This window comes from Hyaena hyaena, unplaced genomic scaffold (genome assembly GCF_003009895.1).
Source record: "Hyaena hyaena isolate Hyena2069 unplaced genomic scaffold, ASM300989v1 scaffold_71, whole genome shotgun sequence".
NCBI classification, from domain to species: domain Eukaryota; kingdom Metazoa; phylum Chordata; class Mammalia; order Carnivora; family Hyaenidae; genus Hyaena; species Hyaena hyaena.
Window position 1 is genome coordinate 1,058,247 of NW_024080704.1, and position 24,301 is coordinate 1,082,547.

The 24,301-nt window shown below is 55.6% G+C and overlaps 1 protein-coding gene across 2 annotated transcripts in view; it reads left to right on the forward strand.

Moving 5' to 3' along the window:
* Positions 1-24,301, forward strand: part of TNS1 (tensin 1) — a 182,022-nt gene that overhangs the window by 32,687 nt on the left and 125,034 nt on the right. The window contains exon 1 of one of the 2 annotated variants that reach the window (XM_039233098.1): positions 10,910-10,952. The exons of the other annotated variant lie outside the window; for it this stretch is intronic. The gene's annotated coding sequence lies outside the window, so the exon portion shown is untranslated. Of the gene's footprint in view, positions 1-10,909; positions 10,953-24,301 lie in introns of those variants that run through there. 2 annotated transcript variants of the gene reach the window in all.

Genomic DNA, 24,301 nt, shown 5'->3' on the forward strand with positions numbered 1-24,301 from the left:
AGGAGGGGCTGCTGGGGCTCTGGGCACTTGGGGTCTGGGCCACTCCCCTTTACTGGAATCTCCAAGACAGCGTAAGCCCTGAGGCCAGCCCGCCTGGGTCCAAGTGCTGCCTCCCTCCCTCACTAGCCATCGCTTGGGCAAGTGACTTCTCGGCTTCTCCAAGCCTCAGTTTCCTCATCTGTATGGTGGTGGGAATAATAGTATCTGCCCAGTAGAATTAATGAGAGAGAGAGAGAAAAATACAGTGCCTGCAACATGCTGAGAGCTTGATAAATGAGAACATGTCACCATCATCATCATGATTATGGACTCTTTTGTCTGCGCCACATCTGGCCTTGGCAGTCCCTCTGTGGATGGGACCCCTAGTTCATTCTTGCATGACAGTAAGATGGGGTCCTGGAGAGGGCGCAGATCGGCCCTGGGTCATCCGGACCCAGACTGGGGCTCCTGGGGACTCTTCCCACCCGCTGTACCACCTGGCTTCTGTTTCTGGGGTGCCAGGCTGGAGAGGGAAGGGGGGTCCAGCAGCCTTTCTCAACGGGGCCAGCTGCTGCAGACAACCCAGGACCCATCTGTTCACCATTCAGCTTCTTACAGGATCGAAGTTTCCACTCTCTGTCCTAACTGCTCTCCTTGAGTCTCCTGCTTTCCAGCCCCCCTGATCCTGCTGCAAGTCCTGACTGTCAGAGGGAGACAAGTCGGCCCCCAGGAAGGCAGGCTCCAGGGTCCTCACCCCCTTGCCCAGTCCTGCCCAGGAGAGCTGGCATCTGGCTCTGGACTTTTGTCCTCGCACCTGCTTGGGATGCCGCAGCTCTGCCTCCCGCTCCTGACTGTGGCCAGATGGGCTGGGCTTCCTAAGGAGTGCTGGGCCCATGTAGAGCTGAGCCCCCACCTGCCCTTCCTCAGCCCCTGCCAGCACATCCCACATCCTCTGCCTTGGCCCTGCCGGGCCTCTCTGGACCTCCCAGGTGCCAGGACTGCTGCCCACCCCTGGGAAGCGGGCCCAGAGTGTCGCCAGGACTGTGGAGGTGGGAGCGGGCACTTTGGCGCCTGGGCATGGTGGGCGGGGTGGGCAGAGGCAGGTGGGGTCTGCTGGGACCCTCAGCCTGGACAGGTGGTCATGGCCCTGGACACCAGCCAGAAGAAACTTGTTCCTCATAACCGTCACCAACTACCTGGAAGGAAAAGAAAAAACCACCACCACCACCAACAGAAAAAACAGGCATCAAACTTTTTTTTTTGAACCTGCTGTTAATGGCCGATTGGCTGTACATTATTAAACAGGCAGCTGGAGACCTGCCAGGGTAGGGTGCTTGAGCCAAGACTTCCAGCTTGAACACAATGTTCCTCGGAAAACAGTCACCGGCAGGGTCCCTGGGGAGGAGCAGCCAGAGGGAGGGGCTCCGGCGGCTGCCCCTTGCCCTGCTCACCCTTCCGGCCCCGGCCCCTGCTCTGGACTCCTGCGGGGAGCAGGACTGGCCTGCACCTGGAGCCCAAGCATCCTTCATCTGGCCCTGTGGGTCCCTCACCACCCTCTTTCCTTCCTCGTGGTTCAGTGGACCCGGTCCTGCTTCCGTCCCCGCACAGCTAAGCCCAGCACCGACCCTCCGCGCGACTTGGGTGATGCAGGTTGGGAGCTGGGCACATGACTCTAGGGTCAACTGCACTAAGTTCCTCCCTGTGGTGAAATCGGGACTCCCTACTTGTCCTTTCTGGGCTTCAGTTTCCATATAACGACGCTGAGAGGATTGGGTTAGTCAACTGTAAATTCTTGTCAACATTTGTAAGCCCCAAATCGGGTGGCCCTAGGGAGAACCTGGGGGGATTGTTTCCCGGAGTTTGCAGCCCTTCTTGCCCCATCCCTGGTCCCATCAGTGACACCAGGAGCCATGTCTCAAGCAAGCTCTGACAGGAGGGGCTGACCACTGGCCCCATTCACATCTTTTTGGACAATCCCTCTGGCCATCTTGGAGCCAGCCAGGGGAAAGGTCACATGTCTGGGGGTGACAGTCTGGGGGTGACAGCAAGTGGGAGAATAAGAACAGGCTCTGGTGTTTAGGTGCCTTCCATCTTGGTGAAGCCAATGTGGCACGAGGGAACACAGATCAAAAGCACAGAATGGAGTCGAGGTCACCAGAAGGGTGGGCCTACCACCTTCTGCACGGTTAGGCTGCTGCTGGCCTGTGTGTGGGGGTCATCGGCTTGGGCACTGAGTCCTAAGGAGCCCTCCCTGGACCTCCTGGACATAGTATGACATGGTGGTTCGGAGCACAGCTGGAGCTCAGGCCTGATGCCCTGCTCCTCGCTATTGTCTTCCTGACTTCGCCTCTGGTGTCTGAGCTCCCTCCACTGTTCGAAGTGGGGTTAGAAGGACATCTACTCCCAGGCCAGTGGTGAGGAGGGGGTGAGCTAATAAGGCATGTGCGGGGTTTGTAACGGGGCCTGGCACATGTTAAGTGCACATTAGCCATTAGAAGCTAAGCGACCCCTCCCTCTGGCTTTCCGGTCTTTCCCCTTGCACCACTCAGCACCGTTCCTGTCAGTCATGTGTCTGTGCTTCTGTTTGTTCGGCGTCTTGTCCTGTAGACCAAGTGCTTCTGAGGGCCGGTGCTCCATCTGGCTTTTGTGTGACCCACCCGTGGTGCCGGCCCGACCCACTGTGGACACTCATAAGCATACGTGGAATGGATGGGTGAATGTCTGAATGAAAGAAGGCCAACTGGGATGGGTTCAGAAACAGGGAAACTACTGAGTATCTGGAAGGTGGAAAGATCCAGAAGCTGTGGGAGAGCTGGGAATGCCTGGCCTGTGAGGCGAGTATTTGGAGAGTGTGTGTGTGTGTGTGTGTGTGTGTGTGTGTGTGTGTATGTGAGAGAGAGAGAGAGAGAGAGAGAGAGAGAGAGAAGGGAGAGAAATTCTTGAAAGCTCTAAAGGGACTTGTTTTCTGCAGCAGAACCAGGAGCCGCAGGAAGCAGATTGCCGCTCCGTGGAGCCTTCTAGCCTCAGCGGGGTGTGGGAATGAGCTCTGAGGGCCTGGTGTGCAAAAGCAGAGGCTGGTGAGTGTGCCTGTGTCAGGCACAGGAGTGCCCTGCACCGCGTGGGCAAGACCCTGAGGTCCCTACCGTGCTGCTGCTGCTTCAGTTAGGAGAGTGGTAGCAATCATAGCTGACATCTCAGAGCGTCAGTTTCCTTATCTACAAAATGGGGTTAATAATGGTCAATACCCATAGGGTTGTTGGGAAGATTAAAGTTACTATCCAGAAGCTCTAGGAATGGTGCCTGGCACATGGAAAGCACTCAGTGGGTATGAGTGGGTTTATGAGATAAACACACACTAAGACATACCCGAGAAGGAGAGATGAACTGTGACTCTGGGTGGGGGTGGTGAAGGCTCCTTTGAAGGAGGAGGATGTGGGGGATGTTCTGTGTCAGACTCTGCAATCATTTGTCAGAATGGTTAATAACTTGCCCGAGGTCACACAGCCGGGGAGTGGGGGTGGCCAGGCTTCAGAGATGGTCCATGCAACTCCGAAGCCTAGACTCTTTTCCTCTCCACCCCTGGACCTTAGTAGGATCGGGCCAGCTTTCCCTGGCTCTCACACTCCAGAAGGGACGGACCTTATTTCAAGGAGGAGCAAAGAGATTATTATTACCTATAGGGGTGGGACCGAAGTCCTCTGGAGGGAGTCTCCAGCTCTACTCAGCCCCGAAAGTGCTATATAATTGAGAAAATATGGGGAGGAGAGGGGAGGAGGAGGAGGGGGAGGGCTGAAATTTTCAGCAGCTCATTGCCACGGAGCACAGAGTAAGAAGTAGTCTGAAGAAGAACAGTGGAGGCATGAGGTTCAATGTTAAAGAGAAGGAATGGTGGGATGAGGGTCGGTTAGGAGGTAAGAGAAAGGAAGAGGCAGAGAAGTTGAGGAGGTGGGAAGGCCATGCATGTGATGAGGCACAGGAGGGGAGGAATCCAGCCTTGGCAGGACCTGGGCAAGACTTTGGGCAAGGGTGCCCCTCTGGGGCTAGTCCCCACAGAGCAGTGGCAAGGGGTGAGTTTTGTGTGTGTGGGGGTGGTGGGAGGCCAGTTGGCCAGCCTGGGGCAGCATGTGCGAGCCAAACGTTCAGCCACAAGCCTGGCTCCTCGCCCCTCCAGCTCAGCAACCGGCTTGGCTCAAGGTCAGCTCTCAGGCTGGGGCCAGCATGCTCCCTACTGCTCGGCGCCCACAGGCCTGGCCTTGTCAGGGTGCTGTTTCGTCCTCAGCAGCTGCTCAGCCCCTGATAGATGCTGCCTTTCGGACATTCAGAGATGAATGGGAAATGGTCCCAGGCTTCAAGGAATTCACAGATGGAGAGGCAGGGAGACAAAGGGGGTGTATGGGGCCAGTACAGTTTGCCCTGGCTCAAGTTCCCAGGACAGTTTTTCAAATACTTGACGATGTGTGTTGTGTCCTTTCTTTATCATCTGAAACAAATACTGGGCCCAATTTCTTTAAACTTTCTTGTGCTTAAAAATTTTTTTTAATTAAAATTTATTTTTTGGAGACAGAGAGAGAGAGAGAGAGAGAGAGAGAGAGAGACAGAGTGAGGGGAGGGAGGGGCAGAGAGAGAGAGAGGGAGACACAGAATCCAAAGCAGCCTCCAAGCTCCAGACTCGGAGCTGTCAGCACAGAGCCCGACGCGGGGCTCAAACTCACAGATGGTGAGATCATGACCTGAGCCGAAGTCAGATGTTCAAACTACTGAGCCACCCAGGCATCCCTCTTGTGCTTTTTATTCAACAAATACTTATGGAGTGTCTTCAGCTGTTCTCCTTTGGATGCTGTTTGGTTTATAGAATATAGGAGAGAACTCAACACTTCTGATGATGTCTGAGAGGCATGGAATAGAGTAGAACTCTTATCTCCTTTGGTCTAGATTCCATACCTCTATTAGTACAACCCACAGAGCATGTGCTTTTTGGTGGCAGCCATATTCTACTGACAGCAGAATTCTGAATTTTCTGTGTTCTGTTTCCACTAAATCTTAGACTTTTCCTTGCGTGAACTATGATTAATTCAATGTTTTTATTTTATGTCTTTTTAACCTTAGTTTAGGACTTGACCTCAAGAGAAATGCTCCCTTACTGATTCTGGTATGTTTATAGTGTCAGTTTTGTATTTTGGTTCAGTACAATGTCATTCTTTTGCCTTTTTACCTTTGTGTACTTGGTAAGCCTCTGTTCTAAGTCTTCATCCAAGTTACTGATAAGTATGTTGGACAAGCCAGGGCAGAGGACAGAGCCCTTTGGCAAGTCAGGAAGTTGACATTGATCTATTAATCAACACCCCTTGGCTTGCTGGCTAGGAATCCACTCAGCTTTCTATCTCGTCTCCAGCCATTTCATCACGGCTCCTGCCAACACCTTCCTGAAATCCAGATAACCTGGGTGTGGGGGTTTCCCCACTGTCCAGTCTAAGGGCCTTGTAATAATGGGGTTAGGGTGGTGGGTGTGCTGTGTGAGGGAAGACTGTGGGTTCTCTGGAAGGATCCAGGCTGAAGCTGGTGACTATCGCCGAGCTGGTTTAGGTTCGAGAGGAATTCTGTCCCAGAGGAGATTAAATCCCAGAGTCCCTAAAGCTTTAAAATTGGCTTTCTCAGGAGGACAGGGATTTGCGTGCAGTGAGCTGGCACCAGCAGTGACTTTCTGCCCAGGACCAATGTCTGCCTGGAAACTCTCTCCAGCAATCTTCCGAGGGACCCTTAGACGTTGTCAGATGAGGGATGGAAACCAAGAGGGACCAAGAGTGTCCTCTGGTCACCAGGGCATTGGTGGCTGAGCGGGGCTGGACACCAAGGCCCTGACTTCCAGTCTGAGGTTCTTGGAGGCTGGGTCCAAGTGCCTTTCCTGGGGGGAAACTGAGGCAGGCTCAAGAGGAAGGGGCTGCCAGCATGTGTTCTGGAGACAAGCTGTTGGCAGTCCATTTTTCTCAGGCTTCTCCTGTTCTTTTGATCCTCTGCCCTCAGACCACAGGCACAAACCAGAGAGGCGGAAGCCAGAATGTGGAAGGCCTGGAGCTTTTCCCTCCCTGGGGCGGTGTGTGGCAAAGGGCCTGAGGCTCTGTACTCTGTACAGTACTCAGAGAGATGCTGGGAATGCATGCAAATGAGATGCAAATAGGGCACAGTGGTGAGGAGGGGGTGTCCCTACTGCTGCCTCAGTCTGGCCTGAGTGTCAAGGATGACAAATAGAAAGGGAAGAGACCTGTGACCTGGGCTGTGGAGCCCAGCATCAGGAAGGAAGGGAGAGGGGCTCTGTGGGCCAGCAGGGTGGGGTGTGGCTCCTGGAGCTAGCTCTGGGGCAAGGGACAGCTGAGGGGGGCACCAGAGGGTGGCCCTGACATGAAAGCATCCTAGGAGAAAGCCCACACTCATCTGTAGCTGCGGTTGGGGGTTGGGGGTCAGAAGGGAGAGGGTGCAGCCCAATGTACAGACACTGACCAAATGCCTTCGGTGGCCCCCAGGGCCTGGCTTCCAGCCAGCTGTATTGTGGGCCCAGCAGGATTTGGAGGCCCAGGGATTCTCCCCTGGAGACCTGGGCATGTGGCCCTCCCTGCCCTTTCTGTGGTGGACAGGGAGGGAGAGAGCTGAGGCCAAGGGCCCTAGAGGGGGCAGCTCCAGTCCCTCCCCCCTCATGCTAGGAAGGCTGGGAATCCAGTCCCTGCCTGCTGGAATTTGGTGGCCTACTCTTAGCCCAGCTCAGAGGAGCTTGCCCTTAGTGCCAGAAGGACCTGGGGACCGGCCATGCAAGAGTGGGGGTTACGTGACACAATGACCTCCAGAGGGAGCACCAGGACCCAGAATTCCCAGTCGTGTGAGGTAGTGAAACAGCCTTGAGTTGCAAGACCTGGATTAAAATTCTGTTTCATCAGCCGCCCTGTGGTTTTGGGTTAACTGCTCTGAGCCCATCTCTTAAGACTGGGCTAAGAGTGATCGCCTTACAGCCATCTCGCAGATTTTAATGGGGGCCTGCATGGAAAACACACAGGGAAGTTTTGGTGCAGGCTAGGTGCTCAAATATTGCTGCAGATGGAATGAAGGATGAAATGGGGCAGCCCTGCGCTGGCCCGTGAGGCCAGGAGGCCAGCAGGGGTCTGCATTCAACCTTAGGGGGTAATATTTCCCTTGACTTTATCTTTGCCCTTTCTTCTCTGTCTCTGTGTCCCTTTGTCCTCCTTTCTGTCACATCTCCTCCTGTTCCATTGAAAGTGCCTAACTCAGCACCTGGCCCCGACTTGCACCATTCAGTTCCCTGCTCTTCTCAATGGCCACTCTGTGGCTCAGTGGCCCTGTCCCAGGGCCCCCAGCTTCGTCTCCTTCCTCCTTCTGGGTCTGACCCCCTCTTTGTCCTGCTTTCTCTCCTCCTGATTTTCTTGCTCTCTGTGTCTCCTGCTTCTATCTTCCATAAACAAGCATCCATTGAATCCTTGCTAGATGCCAGGCGGAGCCGTGCTACTTTCTGGGTTCTGTGTCTCCCCCTGCCTCCTTGCTGCTGGCCTCGCTCCCTCCCGCCCCTGCAGCCTCCTGCCCTCCCTTCCCCCCAGCTCCACAGGCTCCAACACTGGTATTATTCAGTTTTATGAGAAACCCCCAGGCCTACCCCTGAATGGACCAACCACAACTGGAACCAGATGTGGAGTCCAGCACGGTGGGGATGGGAGGGAGGGGGGAGGGAGGGGGAGGAAGGGGCATGGGCTGGCTTAGGGGATGGGGGATGGGAGATGGAAAACCCTGGGAATCCCTTGTCTGCTCTGGCTCCGGAGGAGGGCTGCATGGAGGGGAGGGAATAAGGACTAAGCAGTCTTCTGTAGAAAGCAGCTCTGTGTGTATGTGTGTGTGTGTGTGTGTGTGTGTGTGTGTGGCTGTGCACGTGAATGAGTGAGAGGCTGAGACTGATACGGGGAAAGCCCAGGGAGGGAGTGGGGCTGGATGACCAGCTATGGGACGGCTCTTGAAAGTGGAGGGGAAGCCTACTCATTTTCTCTGGAATCCCCTAGCTCCTTGCAGCTGCCTCCCTCCCCCCGTCCCATCTATCCTCTACTTTTTGTCTGTGGGATTTCTAGACACCTACTGAATTCATGCTTCCTTGCCCCAGGAGGGCTGGGGAAGGGAGGTGGCATTGGGGGGTGGAGGATGGAGCGTGTCACCTCCAGGGGCTCCTGGCTAGCAGCTGAAGCAGGCATCTGTCAGAGCCCTCTGATCCGCTGCAGACGTGAGGGGAGTGGGATGCGTGCGGGACATCGTGTAAATGATCCTCATGTCTTACCAAGGTCAGTGTTTCTCATGGTCAGCTTTGTAGATGGCTTTGAAGATAAAGGTCTGCCAGCAGTTATCTTGGGACAGCTTTGTGCAGAACCAGGCATTAAAAAGTGTTCTTTTCTTCAGTCTGTAACCAATCATCCATGTATCCATCACTCTGCCATTTATGTATTATTCACTCTGCTTTCATTGAGAACCTATGCAGCCACCTTGTGCTGAGCACTGAGCATACCAGGAAAGCAGAAGGAAATGGTGAATGAATCTTTGCTCAACTCACTGGGACATAGAGAAATGCACCCACCCAATGAGTGTCCTGGCCTTAATGTATGAGCAGGAGCCTTGGGTGTTCAGAGGAGAAGCCAGCACCTACCAAATGGGATGGTTGCAGAAGGACCCAGGGAGGTTGTGGCTTTTGAATTGAGACCTGGCCACGGAGGAGGAAAAGGGGCAATGGCACCTTGAAAAGGCTCAGAGGTGGGGCTGTGTCACAGAGGGCCCTTCTGCGGTGCTGGGACTGGATCTGGTAGGCAGTGGGGAGCCTGGGGTAGTTGGGTGTCAATCAGGGTGATGGTGGGCTGTGGGTTGGAAGGGGGGGATGGGGAGGATGGCACGTCTGCCGTTCCATGACCCAAGACAGGGAGGGGGTTTCCACTTTTATGACAGACTCCTCGTCCACCTTTAGAGGAGTCCAGATCGCTGACATGGAATCTCTCACTTTCCTCTGTGACCGTGACCGGGGCTGAGTTGCCCTTTGTCTGCAGGGATGTGGTGGTGAGCAGGACAAGGCTATTAGGATTCACCTTTGCCCCAGAGTTGGGACCAGGGAGGGCTGGGCTGTTCTCCTACACAGTCCGCAGTCTCAGAGGCACATTCAGTGGGGCCATGTCTCTCCTTTCTCTGTCTCTGGCAGCACCCACATGCTCACAGACCGAGGCCACCAGTAAGGCTGGTAGGTTCTGAGATACTGGAGTTTGGGACTCTGGGAACCCAGACTCTCCACCTGGGAAGGGGTGAGTCATCTTGTTCTGGATGCAGGGCCTGGGCACAACGATGCTTCTGTCTCCACCCTGTTCACATTAGGGTCCTGGGAAGGTGCCCTCTTCCCCCCCATCCTCAAGGGCTTCCCTGTCGCCAGAGCAGGGGGAGTAGCCCTCCAAAGTACTGATCGTTGCCCTGTGACCCTGGCCATAGATGGCCCTCAAATCTTTCCCGAGACTGTTTGTCCCTCCTCTGGGCCTTCCCTGTCACTTTCCTGGGGGAGGGTTTGGATGAATTAATAAAATTAGTGAGTGTTAGAACTGGAAGACATCTTAAAGATCTTTGGATCCAAACTCATCATACCACAGGGGAAACTGAGGCTCAGAAATGCAGGTCACAGGCCCAGGTGGGGGAGAGAAGGGCCTTTCAGTCTCTGGTGAGCTGAGTGGTGGGGAGCTTGGCTCTGGAGTGAGCCTATCCAAGTCCGAGTTTCTGCTCAACAGCATCCTGTGTGGTCTTGGACAAGTCACCGAACCTTACTCCAGGATCATTTTCTTCAGCTAGAATAACAAGGAAGATTTAAAGAGTAAGTGAGAGAGAATATTCTTCTAAGTGCCCCGCATGCAACAGGTGTGTCGCAAAGAAATGACTTTCCCCTTCCCCTCAAAATAATCCTGTCCACTTCTTACCTTCAAACTTTTCAAATCACGTCCCCCCTGATATTTTTAAGTATAAAAACAATTTTGTCCACATAGGAAAGTTGAAAGGATTAAGTGGTAAATCCCATAGATTCTATGATGAATCCTTTGTTACGTTTGCTCTTGCATTTCTGTTTATCTCTCTATCCGTTAGTCCCTGTTATTGTTTGATGACTTTCGAAGAGAGCTGAAGCATGCACTTCATTAACTAGAGTTCTCTTCCCTTCAGTTTTGAATATAAAGCCGCAAATGCCTTAACTCAGCGGAGACAAAAAAAAGCAGAGATGAAGAAAAAAATGGGCTCAGAAGTGAGATTCTGGCCCTCCTGTCACAAAATGAGTTGGGATTGGCATAGAGCTTCCTTTCCAAAAAATTGGGAGTGGCCGTTATTCTGACTATTATCATTGTTATTACCATCTGACCAAACATCCTTCTTGGCCATTTCTCTGTGGCTGTATTTCTTCCCTGAGGTCCTGAACCTCTTGGCCACCTGTCCCCTCGCCCCACTTCTGCCCCCAGCCCTCTGATGCCTCCCCGCAGGTCCTTGGGAGGCTGCCTGGTTGGCGGCTGAAGGAGGGGGAGGCCCGCATCTCGGGGCCCCAGGCGCGTGTGAGGGGCTGGGAGCCGGGAGCCTGGAGCCCAGAGCTGGCTGGGTGCTGCAGGGGTTAAAGGAGGCGGCAGCGGCGGGGCGGGCTGCTGGCCGGCTCGGGGAAGGAGGCGGTGCGCTACTGGCCCCCCCGCCGGGGGGAGGGAGCCGGGCGAGCAGCGCCCTGGCTCAGTTGCTCCCAGCAGTGGCCCTGGGACCAGCTCCGCTCCTGCGCCCGCTCCCGCCCGGACACAAGGCTTACTCACGCCCTCCTCCCGGCCGCCAGCCTCCTAGCCTCTTGCCAGCCACAGCTGCTGCCCCGTCATTGCCCACTGCCTCTGTCCCAGACAGAGGGGCGCCCAGACACCCACCCACCCCGTGGCTCTTCTGTCAGAAAGGTGAGTGTGGGGTGTGTGTGTGCGTGTGTGTGCGTGTGTGTGTGTGTGTGTGTGTGTGTGTGTGTACTGGCCAGGCCTACCCATGCTGTCAGGACCACCCATCACATAGATTAGGGGAGGGGGAGGTCAGCTCACCGGGTCACCTGTCCCGGGGCTTGGCTAGCCTCCAACCCCCAGACCAGCCTGTCAGTCCCCTGCCCTCACTGACTGCTTCCGGCAGGGTGTCTGGGTGCGGTTGTCCCCCACGCTGGGAGAGGCCAGTCAGAAGGAGTTTTGTTTGCTGGGGAAGTTGCTGGTGTCCGCGGCTGCTTGAGACTGAGGCCAGCAGAGCAAGATGGGGAGGTCGGGAGTGTTAGTCTCCCCTCCTCTCCCTGCTGCCCATCCCAGGGCTGCCTCTGGAGGGGACCACGAGATGGGCGTGGACATTTTTTCTTTTCATTTCTCTCCCTACCACCCACTGGAGCTGCTGCCGGGCCCTGTTCTCCTCGGGGCTCCCCTTGCTCCAGAATCTCATCTCCCAGAGGGCTGGCCAAGGCTGCGGTCAAGGCTGCGAGGGAGGGTCTAGTGGGCCTGGAAGGGTTTCCCTGCTGTGCTCCCCTCCCCTGGGCTTGGGTCCCTGGGCACCCCGGGCACAGCCTGGCATGAGTGCCCCCTGTGCCCTCCCCCAACCAGCAGCTCTCACTCCCTCCTCACCCCTCTGGGCAGAAATGGCTAATCCAGGTGGTTAATGAACAGACACACGCAGCTGCTTCCCACCCCCCTCTCCTTCCTCTCTTCCCACCCCCGTCTCCTCCTCTGACCCTCTGATGCCCTGCCTGCCACCCTTTCCCAAGTGGGGGAGTCCATGCAGAGCTAAACCTCAGTGTCTGCCCCCACCCCCCAATTCAGGACCAGGGCCAGGACTGCTTGCCCAGATGTTTCTCGGCTGGCCACTGTCTTAGAAGAGGAAACTGGGAGGGGATGACTGAGGGGTGGCCAGGAGAAGCCTGCTGCACCCCCAAGCCGGGCTCCCTGAAGGGGTGGGATGGGGTTAGGGGACAGGATGGGTGTCAGGTAGGGGAGAGCAGGACAAGCAGTTGTGGGGCGAGGTTTCCAAGTTCTGGAAACCAGGGTTCCAGAATCTTTGGGGACAGGGATTTCTCTTCTGGAAGCTGTAGAACTTCGTACGTGAGGCAGAATCAAAGCAGGGGGGATCAGGAGGGCGTGGGGGAGCACTCTCTTTCCTTGAGTCTCTGCTGGGCCCCTTCCTGAAGCTGTCTGGGTGGGGTGGGGACCATTGTGGCTCAGACTTGGCCTTAAGTCGCTTCTAGCCCTGCCAGCTGGCGGCTCCTGCTGTCTCCCCCACCCTTGCTCTCCCCCAGGACCTCAGAGCTGGTTATAGCCGAGCCCCCTTCTGCCCTGACCCTTCTGGCCCAGGGCCGGCAGGGACCTGGGTCTGCATGGGGTGCTGGGTGGGAGAGCTCTCAATAGGACCAGTGCTGGGGTCCCCATTTGGGGAAGGTCTCAGCCAGTCTACTGGGACCCCCGAGGTCTGGGAGCCAGGGCTTTGCTTCAGAGCTGAGAATTAGCGGGTGGTGGAGGATGCGTCGTGGGAACCTCTGCTTCCAGACCCTTGCCTCTCCTTCCCGATCCCTCTCTCAGTACTTCTCATTCTTCACTTCCCACAGAGCCCCAGCTCAGAATCTCCCGTGGGGGCTGCAGCCCCCAGAATCGCAAACATCCCAGGGGCTGGTGGCTGGGTGTGGGGGGGTTACTGGGTGGGGTGCAGGTGAGTTCAGAGCCAACCTTACCATTGGATGACCATCTTCTCCCTTCTGATGGACTATAGTGGAAGACCTGGAGTTTGAGAATTCTCAGTGCCCTGTTAGTACTGAGGTAGGAATAGGAACCAGAAAGGGAGAATGGATTTTTACTTGGTGAAGGAAGCTTGGTTCAGGCCTGTTGGAGGGTTTCTTAAGAAGCCTGACCGGTCAGCAGGAGAATGGGCTGCCTTGTGAGGTAGTGAGCCTCCCGTCTCGGAGAGAGTTCGGACAGTGGCTTGAAAACAGCGTGGAAGGATTCCTGAGCTGGGATGCGGTTAAGAGAGATGATGACCCTGAGGGTCTCTTGGGAGGCTGAGGTCCTGGGATTCTAGGAGTCCGGAATTCTCGGACACCCGGAATGGGGGAGCAGGAAGGCGGTGGCCTGCGGCTTGGGGCGTGGGCACTGCCTCCTCCTCCCTGCCAGTGTTTGGGGAACAGAGAGCCCCATGCTCTCCCCTCACACCCATCGCTCACTCTCCTGCCAGGTCTGCCCCAGCTGCTTCCTGCAAAGATTCTGAGTTTCTTCCGATTCTTCCTGTCTTATTCTGAGCCTTGCCCCGCTGGTTAACCCCACAAGGGCCAGCACAGACCTGGGCGACATGTGGAATAGAAGGGATGCCATAGACCCACCCCTGCCCCCCACAGTTAGAGCCCATGCTCCCAGCTAAGGGGGCTAACTGGGGGCCAGTGTGTGAGGATTAAGGATAGGGATGTGCTTTGAGGTCTGGCAGCTCCAGCCCCTGCCCAGTTTGTAACTTGTTACCCCCGCCCACGAGAAGGGGCCTCCCCAGCTTGCCTGGAGCTAATAGGCAGAGGAGCAGTGTCAAGATCTGAGATGTAGAAAATCCCCATGTTGGCTCTTACCTGAGCCTTGGTTTCCACATTTGTGAAATAACACAGGGTTGTCGGGGGCAGCTTGAAGTGGTTTGTGTAAGTCGCAGGGGGATTTCAAGGGATATCTCTCTCCACGCTGCCGCTCCAGGCCTCCTTCTCTGTGGTGGGGGTGCCAGGCTGCCAGGGGAGAGGCAGGGTGGGGCTGCAGATCCAGGTTTGGGAACCCCAAACCCTAGCGGGCTTGGGCTTTTCATGATGGGAAGGTCAAGGTGGGCTTCTGGGAGAGGCTCAGGACCCACACGGGCTCCGTCCTTCCTGTCCCAGCATGCCTCTCCACACAACCCCTGTGACTCCTTTTATCCTTAGTGGAGAGAGTGAAGGAGTAGGGTCTGAGGTCAGCCTGGCCACCCCTTGGCCCCAAGTCCATCCTGGCTTCGCCTGAGGATGAAGTCCTTTTCAAGTATCTAACTGTAGTTCCTTGTCTCAAGCTGGGACTAGATGAGGCTGCATAATTAGGACACCCTTGGCTCTGGTCTGACAGAGACCCAATAGAGGGGCAGGAAGGTGAGATGCTGAGGGCGCGCCCTTGAGCCTAAAGAAGTCAAGGTTAGAGCTGCACTGATTGACAAAGGCCTTCAGCTGCAGGCCATTCTGGCTTATTGGCTTATTTCTGAGGCCATGGGTCTTACCCCAGAAAGGGAAACAGAGGTCCAGCCGAGGGATGTATATTGGAGGGGAGCAGAGGAAAGCCCTCCCAGTTACTGGCCTCTGAAAAAAGCAAGTGGGTGTGGTACTGGGGGAGAGAGAGAGGTTTACGGAGAATGGAGGGACTCTTGTCCCCAGTGCTGTGTCCCCATGGCCCTGGCTCTTAGCCATTAGGCACACAGAGACGTGGGCACCAGTGAGCCGGAACGAGAGTAGTGGGGTGGCAGGGCTGCCAGCCTTGTGGGCCATGCCCACCTCCCTGGGTGCCCTAATCCATTATGCAAGGTCACACCTGGCCCTCCTCTCTTTCCTTTTCTCAAATTGCCTGAAGCACTTTCCCAAGAGGGGAGGTGGCAGGAGGCGCAGCTGAGTCCCTTGCCTGCCTCTACCTGGGTTCGTGACCTTGGCCATCTTCCTATTTGTCCACACCTTGGTTTCCCTCTGGGAGATGGTTGGTCTCCATGGAGTTGGAGCTTTGTGGGGTGGAATGGTCATGCGGCCCGAGCCAATCCCTGGCGCTGCCTCTTCCAGGGCTAGTCTGGGCTCTGTAATCCCTGCCTTTTTAGGGCTGGAGGTTTGTAGCTGAGGCCTGGGTGTTTCGGGAGGCAGGAGGGACTAGCCGAGGGGGGAGGGTGTGGTCCTGTGGAGCCGATGAGCAATGAGGGGTGACAGTGGTGTCTGAGTGGAGTCCTGTCCTGCCACCATGGTGAGAGGGAGTCCCAGTTAGAGGTCCAGCTTCCCCAGAAGTCTTCCTAAGCCTTCTCCAGCAGAGAATATGGGACCTCTCAGTTTTCCCTGTCCTTCAAACTTCCCGTGTGCTCATCTGTCTTCTAGCTGGATCATAAGCTCCCTGAGGCCAGGCCCTTGCCTTTTGCTCCCTGGTGATCCTTGCTGTGCCCGAGGGGCAGGGGAGTGATGGTTATAGACAGTGGGGCCTGGGGAGGACTTGCTAGGCCCAGAAACAGGGCTGAGTTTGCTCAGAGGTCTAGAGTGAGGCAGGAAAGGTGACTCTGAAGGCCAGACTGCTGGGGCTCAACGGAAGACAACCGATTTATTGCCTGTGTGGCTTTGGCAAGTGACTGAACCTCTCTTAGCTTCAGTTTCCTTATCTGCAATGTGGGATCATAAATGTACCTGTTTCGTGGTGTAGTTGTGAGTATCAAATGGGGTTAGTTTATTGGAAACACTTTGAGCAGTGCCGAGCACAAAGTAAGTGATCAGTAAATGTTAGTACTTGTTATTACTGGTCATGGTGGTGGTACTGGTGTTTCTCCAGGGGCTCAGTTGACTCTTTTCTCTCTCTTGTGGGTGCCCCATCCCTAAGATGGGGAGCCTTATGGGACCAGAGGGTGGAGGAGATGGTGGCATCATTTTCCCTCAAGGGATTCTAGCATCTGAGCCCAGAGAAGAGATTCCCTGCGACTCTGTCTCTCTCTCTCTCTGGGAGTGTGGGAAGTCGGGGAGCTAAGGGGACCTCCCGGGGCCCTGTCTGCCCGGAGAGCCAATGCAGAGCTGTGTTTATGGAGGACTCTGAGAGAGTTGCCATCACTGTAAACAAGATGCATTATTATAAACCAGGCCAAGCTCCCCTCCTTGGATCCTGTCCCATAACTTGATGAGAGTCACTAAATCAGAGACTCCCAGGCCTGGCAAGAATGTGTCTGGCCTGGCCTCCAGGCAGGCTACTCTTGACCATGGGCTATACCCTTGGGGCTGGGGTCTACATTGTAAAGTGGGATCCCCAAATAACTGCTGCAAGTTGCTGTGTCTTATATTCCCTAGGTCTTTCGGAAGTCTAACCTCCATCTCTCTTGCTGCAACTTTAGTTCAGTCCATTGTTGGTGGGAGGTGGGGGAGAACCATGCCCTTTGGGGCCCTTCCTGCGTGGCACATAGCTGGGAGCTTTGAACCTGTGGTAGGGGTGGGTCCTGGCTACACTCCCTCTTCCTCCCAGGGCTCTCACTTCTCTGGGGTCCTCCACCTTCTGGTGCCTCTGACGTTCCTCATTAGCAAGGGTCAGCCCTCAAGGCCTGCCAAGCTGCACTCTCCCCCTGGCCCTGGTTCCCACCCAGGGAGGCTGGGGTTGCTCCAGGTCGGGGGTGAGCTCTATTTCCGGACCCCTGGCCCGCCCAGTTGCAGCTGCAAAAGGCATTAAGCATTTTTTTTGGAGAAAGAATGGGCTTGGGTTGATGATGATGACAGCTGGGGAGGGTTCCTGAGCTCAACACGGCCCTATCTCGCTTCCCTTCCTCAGCCCCTGCTCACCTTTGCTCCATTTCTGGGCCACTGCTCCTCTAGAGGAGGGGCTTGCCTTTGGCTCTTGACCTTGACCAGATCTGAGCAATCGATTGGTCTACAGCAGTACCTTCATGGCGAGCAGTCTGCATTAGGCCCTGGGTTTGGGGCTTGGTTGGGGGTTCGAGAGGTGGGCAGAGGGTTCAAGGAAAGTGTAAGACAGGCCACAGGGCATGGGGAAAGCAGTGCTCTTGCTCTGTCCCTGGACTCTAGAAGTGTCCCTTCCCTTGCTGAGCCTGGGATCCTCACCTGTCAGATGAAGGGCTAGGGAGGTGCAGGGCTGGAAGAGTCCATGAGTCCATCTCCTTGGCTGACTCTCTCTTTGTCCCAGGCTGCGAACTTCACCTTGGATTGACCTTGCTTCCCTCCTGCCCCGCCCCCACCTCTGGCAATCGCAGGCAGGAAGTCCTGCTGATTAGGGCCCTAATCACCGGCTGAGACTCCCAGAAACAGCGGAGCTGGTGGAGCAGAGAGGGGCAGGCTGGACGAGCACGGGGAGGAGCTGGGTGTTCTGTTGTCATTGGGGGCACTTGATCCCTGCTTGAGACGGGGGGTCGGCTTCTTGGGTGGGGGCAGTGCCCAGGCACCCACAGTGGAGGTTGCGTGGCTGTGGCTGCATCTGGCCAGGCACACGAGGCCCCTGATTATTCACTTAAAAGCTGTTTTTGGACACCGACCTTATGCCAGGCAAGGTGCCAGTGGTATGGGGCTGGAAAGGCCAGGGGGACAGGGTCTAGTAGGAGACAAAGGGAATGTATGGACAGTTTCTGCCAAATGCAGAGGGAGTATCAAGCAGGAAGTGGTGTATGCTTGTGAGCTGGTAGAGTGGAGAGAGCTTTGGAGAAGAGGTGTCATTTGAGATGGGTTTTGAAGGTTGAGAAGGAGTTCTGCAGGAAACAGAAGGGACAAAGACTTCTTCAGGCACAGGGGAAAGGCATGCACAAAGACGCAGTGGCACACATGTAATAATGGATAAAGTAATGGCTCCAGGCCTGTGTTAGACTCAGACATGCTGGGCTGTCCCTCCCAGCTGTGTTGCTTATTAGCTGTGTGACCTTGGGTTGAACCTCAGTGTCTATATCTGTAAAACGGGGTTTCTATTCCAACCTCATAGAATTATGGTGGGGGTAAAATGAGAGTCTATCTATGAAGCACCCAGCTCAGTGCCTGGCACAGGATAAGCCTTCACAGTAAGTGGTGTGTGTAGGAAAGCCAGGCTTTGTGAGGGAGCCTGTGGGTATTGCTTGGGGTCTGGTCATGGGGGATCTTCTGAGCCAGGTTAACAAGGGAGCAGAAGAGGGCTTTAAGAGTGTGATGAGACTGTTATTTCGGAAGGTGATTTGGGCAGCTGTGAAAGTTGTACAGGTCAACGAGATCTGGGGACAGGGCATAAGCCAAGGCCCGTGGATTCCTCTGTTCAAATTTCTCAACCCCGAGCTGGGAAATCCTCTCCTGCATCACTTCGTCTCTCTGGGCTCCCTTCCCATGTGCTGCCTTCCTCTCTTGAATCAGGAGGCTGAGGAGGCACTGAAATCTTCCTGGGAGATCCTTCAAGCCAGAAGAGAGCCCTCCTTGGCAAGGCTTCATGCACAAGACTGGCACGGATGGATCATAGCAGCGGGGGAGTGAGGGTAGACCGCAGGCAGCTCTCATTGCTAAGGAATCCGGAGGCTCCTTTTGAGGGCATCCTTCACCATCTGCCTGGCACACAGTAGGCCCTCGCTGTTTGTTGAACGAATGAAAAAACAGGAGTGTCCCCGAGTCAGGGGGAGGAAAGTGGCCCTGAGGAGTAAGTGGCCTGGAAAGTGTCTGGACAGGGGCTGCCTGTTCAGAGCCGTGAAAACCGTTGAGTGTCAGCAAGGCCAGTGTGACTGCAGGAGTTCAGTGACTGTGGGGACGAGGAATCAGGGATTTCAGGAGCTTTAACTTGGAGCGAGGTCCTATTGTGAGGCAGTGTGGCAACGGAGGGGTCAAGATCAGATGCTGCAGCCACACTGTCTGGGTTTCAGTCTTGACCCCACCTCTTGCAGGCTATGTGACTGTGGTCGGTGCTTTAATTTACTCATCTGTCAAAAGTGGGAAATAAAAAGAACCACGTCCAGCATATAAGCCATGTTGTGTGACCTTTGGTTGTCGTTATTATTCTTCTGTTGGTGCAGAGGGAGAGAGGCAGGCAGGGGCTTCTCGGCAGGGATAAGTGCCCAGAGTGGGTGGGAAGAGCACAAGAACAGACGAGGTCCCCCCAGTGTCTCGCGAGCTTCGAAGGCTCCTCGATGCCTTGTGAGCTGCCCGGGACACCACACAGGGGGCTGTGTCTGATGTGGCCAGCTGGGCTGAGCTGGGCGTGGGAGCGGAGGCCGCGTCCAGCCTGGATTCCAGGCTGGAGCTCTGGGAGAGCAGGGGTGAGCTGGGGCGAGGGGCAAGGGGGAGGAGAGGTGAGCAGAGAGGAGGCCGGGACTCTCCCAAGTCCCCAGCTGGGACCCCAGGAATTCCTCCCGTCACTGCTGCCAGAGGGCCTGGCCTTTTCGCTGCATGGCCTCCAGAAGGCCTGTGGTCTTTCTCCTCATCTGCTGGGAAGACTGTTCCTGGTGCCCTTTCACCATTAGGCAGAGGTTGCTGCCCCCCAACTGCTGTTTGGTGGCAACCCCTTCCTTCCTTCTCTCCTCATCTCGGCTTCAGCTTTCCCAGTTCCAGTGCTTTGGGACTAGCAGCTGCTTGGCAGTGGGCAGGGGGGAGGGTGGGCTTCAGGGCCTGGCCTGGGACTTGTAGTACAGTGGAGGGACTGGGGGCGGGGGCGGGGGGGGGTGGTTCAAGCGGCCCATTTCAGGTCCTTTTTTGGAATTGTGTGACCTTGGGCAAATCACGTCTCCTCTCTGGCTTGTTTCATTTTTAAGATGGGAGATTGGCATTAGGAGAGTTCTGTAACCGGTGCTGAAATCCTGTAAGTCCATGGATCTTTCTGAACAGAGAGGCTCTTCCTCTTGGGGCTGCTAGAGGAGCCATCCAGCATGGACGTGGGTGTCCTGGAAGGTCTTCAGGCAACTGCTGGGAAGCCAGCTGAGATGCTGGGAAGGTCCTTTCCAGCCCTGGGATTGGAAGGTTCTTTGCCCAGTGACCGCTCCAGGCAGCTCCGTTTCTTGGAACAGACTGGAGGGTAACAGCTGTCAGGGTTGAGGGGGCTGGAGTCTCCAGGGCTCCGTCCCAGTGACTCAGGTGGAGATGCGCTGGCAGGATTGGAGCTAATGACGTGAGGGGGGGACCCAGCCAGATCCGCCGGCTCCCCTTGGTTCCTCTCAGAGAACAGAGTGGGAGTAAGTGATGTGCTGGGCGGCAGGGTGCAGAGAAGAGTGAGTAACAGTTGGGGGTGAGTAATGGCCCAGTGTCTCTGCTGGGCAGGTGGCTCCTAGTCTGCAGAGCTGTCTGGGGCTCCGGAAATGCTCCCGGGAGGCCCAGCCACTGAATGAGTCAACTAGGAGCCGGGGGTCCAAGATGGCATGCCCATCCCGCCCTCTACCCCTTCGCTTCTTTGTACCCCTCTGCATTAGCCTCTCCCCCCAGCTATACTGCCACACCCTTTAGGCCCCATAGCTGCCCTGCGTTGGCTTTGAAGCACCCGGATGACTTGGGTTGCCTGTAGGAGTATAGATTTTGCAGTCTGACTCTCCTGGGTTCAAGTTCCAGCTCCACTGCTCGTAGCCATGTGACCTTGGGCAACATACTTTTCTCACTGAGCCCCTGTGGCCTCATATGGGAAAAGGGAGATGTGTCTACTATACACACTGTTGAAAGAATTAAATGTGGCACATTCTACGCATTCAGACACTGGGGCTGTCAGTCAAGGCCTAAGCTCGGTTTTGCTCCTCCTCACTACCTCCACCCCTAAAATTCCAGCTCCCATGCCTTTATTCCATGACTTTCGTGATGTGTATCCTCCTCTCAGATCTGCCCCCTGGTTAGTACACTTGCCCTGCTGTTTCTGACCCCTCCTACCCAGCTTCCATCCGTGTGCCTTGCCCCTCACCTGCTCTTCCAGAAGGACGGGCAGGAAGCAGGTGGCGGGGGGAGTCTGGGGGGATCTGCTGCTGGCCCTGCCGCAGTGGACGGGCTGGCTCCTGTGGGCACTTTGAAACAACACCCTCTGAGATCTGGGTGAGTATTCAGACTTGAACCACCGCCCACCTCTGCCGGTTATGCACTCCCCTCCTCCAGGCTGCCCACATGGGTCGTTTTGCCCCTGGCTTCCGCAGATCAGCTGTGCTCCGGGACCAGGTCCCCTGCCCGTGGGTGTGCCTATGCGGCTGCTGTGTTCCTGCTGGTGCAGTTCTGCTCGGGGCGGGGCCGGGAGCACCGGGGAGTGACTTTGCATCTGGAGCTGGCAGTGGGCCGCAGGGCTGTGTGTGCACTGTGTGCGTGCCTCGGGGCGTGTGAACCGTGTGTATGTGCATCAGCGGTGTCTCTGGGCCACCGGTCTGTAGCCCATGTGAGCCCCCTCTCCTGTCTGTTTAACCCCCCCCACTGCGTTTTCTGAACCCGGTAGAGGCAGGCCTTCCGCTGCCCCTCCCTGCAGCACCCCTTCCCCCAGACCTGGTTTTAGATGTGTGCATCTCCGAGGTTCTCCTGGAGAACAAGGAAGCAGGGGGGTGGATATGCGTCAGATGGAGCCAAACAATGCCGGTGACAGCCAGACCTCCGCTGGCCTTCAGGGCTGGCTTGGCTTCAAGTCTCTGCTGCCTGCCCGCTAATTGGGAGCGAGAGGGGGCTTCCTGCGCTTTGGCCACAGATGGATTTAAAGGAGCAACATGCGGCTGGGCTGCCTGACCCCTGGGATTCCTGCTTTTGGGGCTCCTGGTGCTGCTCATCGGAGCAGATGGGGTTCCGGCACACCAGCCCTTGACATGCGCTAATTATGCGGAACCAAGGCACGAACTCCTCCTGTCGCTGCCAGCTGGGGCCCAGGAGTTTCCTACATGAGTACATTTTCAGAAGCCTAGGCCAGAGTTGAAATCTCAGGGGGAAAAGGTGGATTTTTTTTTTTTTTTGGATGGGAATCTTTTGCGTTGTATTCTACTGTCTCAATCTCTGACGGTAGATGGGACCTTGTAAATCAACGATCATCCCATCTGTTACTGTTCCTCAGTTTCTTCTTCTGTGAGGGTGTAAGGGCAGAGCCTGCCTCACAGGGTTGAAGTAACGATTTGAAGAGTTGGGATACACACAGTGCTCAGAACAGGGCTCCGCGCAGTTTACTGCTCTGTAAGTGAAGATGTTGAGGGGCAGAGAGGAGTAATAATAATAGCAACTGACTCACTAGAAGGGGACTGATGTCCCCACCAAGTGGGTGCTGTGTTCCAGGGGTGTTTAAACGTGTCAGCTCAGTCAACTTTATTGAGTTGCACCCTGTGAAGTAGGTCTCCTTACGCCCATTTTATAAATGCAGGGAGCTTCAGTATATGGTGGTCTGTGACAAAGTGCCATTGGGAGCCATGCCTGACTCCAGTCCAGTGCTTTTTCTGTCCCACTTGCTGCCCTTTGGTTGGAAACTCATGGCCTCTGGATGTGTTGAGGAATTTGGAAATAAGGATCCACAAACAGAAGGTGTTATGTATGATCTTTCAGAACTGAATCTGCTCCCAGCTACCTGTTTCTTGGTTCGATTCAGAGCAGTCTGGAGTCAGGCGACGAAACAGAATGACCTTTAGGGGTCCAGGGGACGTCAAAGCCACAGAGGGGCTTTGAGGATGTAGAATTTTCTCCTGGCCAGTATGGGGTTGGCTTTCTTTTCACCTCGTTCTTTCTTTCGGCTTCCCTGAATCTTTCAGAAAGGAAGCCCTTTTAGGTGAAGGGGGCAAGACCCAAGGCAGGAGGGACTTCCTGACTGTCAGCAGCATAGGGCTGTTTAGGGAGCCTGATGAACCAACAAAAATTTTCTTCAGATTTGAGATTTTTTTTTTACATTTTGGTGTTTCTGAAATTGCGTGCGTCATGCAATTGAAGTGTTCGTGTTGGGTGCATTTCCCCCCTCAAAAGCTGTTACCCAGTCGGTGGTGCCCCAGACAACCCGTTGCATCCTGGGGATTGGGGAGCAGGGGGTAAACAGCTGCACTTTGGAAGGTGCCACACAGGTGTGGAAGGGAGAGAGGTCAGGAGGCCCCCCCGTCCTGGCCCGCGAGCAGGTCTAGTTGAAGAAGGCCAAGGGAGCCTCTGGTGTCTGTGTGGGTTCGAGTGCGGCCCCAAGCCCCAGAATTCACAGTTCGTGGCCTGGCTGAGGCCAGCCTCTCCCCCACCACGCTCCCCGCAGCCTCCTCTGCCATGTCCGAGGGCTGCTGGTGTGCTTCCCAGCAGTCCCCGAGCCCTTTGACTCCTTGGGTTTCCCCCTCGCTCTTAGATATTTTTCCCATGCATCCTTCCTGCCTTACTGTTCTGGCACAGTTTCGGGTCAAAGACTTTTGTCCCTTAAAGTTCTCATCTGGGGACAGAAACCCTCAGTGGGGAGTGAGGGGGGTTGGGTGGGCAGTCTCCCTCTGGGAGTCATTTCTGGAAAAACAGATGGGTTTGAATCCCAGTGAGATAATAGCCCTCTTCATACCTTCATTATAGCAGTTACTGGGCTCTTTTATAATTCTCTGTTTACATGTGTGCCTCCTCCAGCATTCATCTCTGTCCCCCTAGCTGGGAATCTGGCACCAGGGGCCCTTCTCAGTATTGTTGAGTGAATGCTTGGTCTTGCTTCCCATGCTGGTCACCCCCCTCCTGTCTTGCCCCCCATTCTACTGAAACCTCCACCACAGACCACAGCCCTTTCCTTGACCAGACTCTTCTAGGAACTTCCTAGAAGTTGTCTTCTGTGCTATAGGCCATGTCACCCCACCCCCTGCTTCAGAACCAATGGCCCCTCTCCAGGAGGGGAAGAAGGACTGTGGTTTTCCCTGGTGTTTGGATCTCAGGAGAAGGCAGCTCTGAAGTCTGTGCCTGGTGACACTTTTACTTATATCATGGAGGCCTTGCTTCCTCTGAGTCCTCCAGGCTGGGCCCCGCAGTGGCATATGGCTTCTCCATCTTCTCATGTCGCCTTGAAGCTCTCTTGGTAGGCTCTCGGCTCTGCTTCCGGCCCTGGCTCAGCACCAGACTCGCTTTGGTGGCAGCAGCCTATTTTAGGTTGGACGTTTGGCCTCCAGCCCTGCCCCTCACCGGTGCCCTCTCTCACTGGCTCTGGAGGCACTGGGCTGCTCCAGAGCCCTGGACATTTGCCTCAGTCCCACCCCCTAGGCCTTGCACAGCGTGCCCTCTTTGACCCGTTTCCTCCATTTTGCCGCTTGCACCCTGGGCCCAGCTGACTGGTCTCCTCTCTGTTCTCCCACCTCTGCAGTCCCTCCTGCGCCTGCCCCCCCCCCCCCACCTCAGAGGCCATGTCCTCCATGAAACTCTTGCTGTGGCCCCTGACTGGGCAAGGTGGGGTGGTGCCGGGCAGAGCTGAGGCTTGGGACCTTGGGTGAGGTATATGACCTCTTGGAGCCTCATCTGGGAAATGGGCTGATAACCTCTAGTACCTCAGAGTGTAGTAGTAGATGGAACAGAATTGGACCTGGAAAGGGGTTTCTTTGGCTGGAACAAGGCTTTGAGGCAGAGAGGTGGGGAATGGGGACTGAAAGAGACACCCAGCCAGGTCCCCGAGGACTTTGAGGACCATATTAGGGCATTTGGACTCTATCCCTT